This window comes from Anguilla rostrata, chromosome 17 (genome assembly GCF_018555375.3).
Source record: "Anguilla rostrata isolate EN2019 chromosome 17, ASM1855537v3, whole genome shotgun sequence".
NCBI classification, from domain to species: domain Eukaryota; kingdom Metazoa; phylum Chordata; class Actinopteri; order Anguilliformes; family Anguillidae; genus Anguilla; species Anguilla rostrata.
Window position 1 is genome coordinate 11,808,091 of NC_057949.1, and position 3,615 is coordinate 11,811,705.

The following is a 3,615-nucleotide window of genomic DNA, read 5'->3' on the forward strand; positions in this document are numbered from 1 at the left end:
GCTCTGCGCGTTGTTCTGCAGGTGACTTCCTCATCCTGAGAGAGAGAGGGAGGGAAAGAGGGCAAGAAGGCAGAGGGAGACAGACAGGGAGAGAGGGAGGGAGGGAAAGAGGGAGAGGACGAGTAGGGGAGAGACAGGGAGGGAGCAAGGAAGAGAGAGAGAAGTGGACAGAAGATAGGATAATGGTTGACACAAGTTTATCAAGTTAATGTGTGTGTTTGTGTGTGTGAATGTTCTGTGTGTGAGAGAGAGTGTGTGTGTATGTATGTGTGTGTGAGTGTGTGTGAATGTTTTATGCATAAGTGTGTGAATGTGTGTGTGTGTGTGTGTGTGTGTGTAAGCGTGCATGTGTGTGTGTGAGTGCATGTGAATATTATGTGCGTGAGTGTATGAATGCACATGCATGAGAAAGTGGGTCTATGTGTGTGTGTGTGCATGTGTGTGTGTGTGTGTGTGTGTGTGTGTAAATTTGTGCATGTGAGTCTGTGTGAATCTTCTGTGCATGAGTGTGTGAATACACATGTTTGAGAAAGTGGTTTGATGGGCATGGTGACATGTACCTCCTGAGTTGTGTGATGTTCACTGTTGTGTGTGTGTGATGTAGTGATGCACTTGCCGCCGATCATAACTCCTGCAGTTTTGTTGTAATAATTCAGGATTTTATGAAGGCGTGGCTTGGCAGTCTAAAAGGCTCCTTTTGATCCCCAAAAAATAAATTCAAACATGACTGATCATATTATTTAGGGCTATGGTGTAGTTTACCATTTAAAAAGCAAAGCTTTATTCTATGAAAATTTAATGAACAAATTTAAAGTGCGGCCGGGGATGTCAAAATCAGTGGTTTCCTTTGATTCTATTATTGAAGCTTTGCAGTTGGTGTTAGGTCTCTGCTCTATTCTGGCAGTTGTAGTTATCATGATTATTTGCATTTAGTGTCATTCGCTAATGAGCATTTTGGGCAGAACCACCAAATGAACACATGTAAACTGAATTTAATATGTATATCTTTAGGATCTGGAGACAAACTTTATGTTTTTTCTGGCAAAATTTCTGAATGGATTTTGCAATGAACCTCAGAAAAAATGTTTTATTTGATGTTCCAGGGACTCAACTTCATGACCTTAACTTTCTTGGCCTGTACATGATCTATTTCTACACGCTTACTCTACGCACACTCAGTACAGCCAACCAATCACCTTTCCTGGGTTATCAGTCTCATAGAAAAACCCCCAGAATCATTCAGTCATCACAACATACAAAATTCATAGCACTATAAACCTATTTACCCTCAGATGATTCATTACTCTCAGAGGAATCTGTAAAAAAAAAAAAAGGATGAGTTTATGTCAGACTGTTTACTGATCTTCACATCAGAGAACAAGAACAATAAGATTTTGAGAGAATTTAGCAGTAAACACTGAACTGGGAGATACACACCGTAACACAGGCCCAGAGCGACAAGAGCACCCAGCATCACACACAGCAGAGAGACCTTCATCTTACTATCTGCAGAGAGAGAAGGAGATAGAGATCAATACTCACCACTGGCTAAACTGCTACAGTCAAATGTACCACATGAAAAACAAAAACACAAAACAGCAGAACAAATTTGGGGGGGGAGAGAGAGAACAAGAAAGAGAGTGAAAGAGAGACTGATAGAGAGAGACTGATTAATTAAATTAATTTTAATAATTAATTAAGATTAATTAAATCTTTTAATTTCTCAGCGGATGTATTGTCTGGTTGCTAAGGAGAAGGTAAGAGAAATTGGAGAGACATTCGATTCTCGTTGTCCCCTGCACCCTCACAGATGAGACCATGTGACTTGTCCCACTGAGCCTTGCCAGAGTGGGGTATTTTCTACCCAAATGTGGGGAATACATTGAGTTAAAATGACTGTTAGTCAATGGTAGATGCAGGGTTTTAATAGAAGGTACATGGCAATTTCTGTAAAAAAAAAATCGTATTGAGGTCACTTCCATCTGAGGGACTGTGGGGCAGTAAATTCCGCACATCTGGCAACCCTGTCCTGCTACCAATGCCGTGACAAGAGGGAATGTGTTTGAAGTAAACATCGCCTTAAAACAAGACAACTGCCAAGGAAAGGAAAAGGGAAATACCAAAAATGAGACTGAGAGGGCGAGGGGCTAGAGAGAGGGAGAGAGAAAGAGAAGGCAATTTATGTACCCACCTCTAAAAATATCACCAGATGCGTGAATGATCCTTGACAGCAAACAAGAAGCAAAACATGGGAAGCAATAATGCATAAAATGGAACATAAACCCCTTTCTGGGGCATGAAATAACCGCTATCATTCATAAACACACCAGCGAGCCTACACACACAGTCAGCAGGAGCAATACCATTAGCCCAGCTGGAGGGTGTGGTTTGTAAATAAAGCACAGGGCAGTTATCCTGGGGAAAGTCAACCCATGGAAAGCTTTTGGTTGGACAGCCTTGTAATGGCCTTGAAGTTTGCATGGTGTCCACCTTAAAACCTTCCCTGATGCTCCTGTTCTCAGATTTCAAAATCGTAAGTATAAAATCAGCAAAACAACCCTAGAGGCTCTCTTTAGAGATAATTGTTATCTGGGGTGTTATTGGTGAGAAATCCATAAGCAGGAAACCAGTGCTAATACACACACTACACAAATGTTATGATACACACCACCATGCTAACACAGTACCTTACACACTCACTACACTAACCCTATGCTACAGTCTGCTAATGAAAACACACTACACTAAGGTCACACTACGCCAACACTTACACATTACCCAATGACCACAACACTGACAATATGCTACTGCCACACACCACTAATGACACACTACCTCACTCTTAATGATAGCACTTAATGATACCTTAAGAATACACTGTATTAAAACTATGCTGTACTCCGCTAAAACGGAGATGCTACCTAAAACACGTATTTCATGAATGCCATGCTACACTATACCAATACTAATGCACAATACAATAAACATAGTATACTAATACTGTACCCTCCTCATCTCAGTCAAACTCCCAATAGCACTCAAAGCAAGCCACCACCAGCTTGTCAGTTTCATAAGCTATCAAAATTCACATCATACATGCCCTGTGCATTCTGAAGGCATCACAAACCCAGCCAATAACCAGATGAGTCTGCTGTACTCACCCAAAGGGATAGAGCTGATGTTTTATAGTTTTCACGGATGTGTTCTTCTCACCTCTTTCCTTTCTTTCTCTGCCTATCACAGTGAATCAATTTTAATCCAACTGCCCAAGTTTTTATACCTACCTCCCCCTGCCCCCTCCACCCTCCTCTCTCCCCTGCTCTCGTATCTCTCCTTTTCCTCTCTCCTCCCTTCCTCTTTCACCCCTTTCCACCTACTCCATCAGACGGAGCAATTAAGTCTCTGGCGTTCTCCCTCCCCGAGTCGCTAGAGACAGGAGGGAGGGGAACGGGGGGAGCAGGCAAAGTAAACACAGAAAGGGAGGGCCCCACTTCTCTGACCTGTGATAACAGTCTGGCGCCCACGATCGTGCACCGAAGCTGTGTTAACACACTGCAGTTACACTAATGCACTGGAGCAGCGTTAACACACTGCAGTTGCACTAACGCACTGGAA

The 3,615-nt window shown here is 42.5% G+C and overlaps 1 long non-coding RNA gene across 1 annotated transcript; it reads right to left on the reverse strand.

Annotated features, from left to right (window-relative positions):
* Positions 1-735: 735 nt before the first annotated feature.
* Positions 736-3,379, reverse strand: LOC135243930 (uncharacterized). Its single transcript, XR_010326848.1, has 3 exons — positions 3,162-3,379; positions 1,438-1,506; positions 736-1,316 (listed from the first exon to the last, which is right to left on the reverse strand). It is a non-coding gene; the product is annotated as an uncharacterized LOC135243930 (long non-coding RNA).
* Between the last annotated feature and the right edge of the window lie 236 nt (positions 3,380-3,615).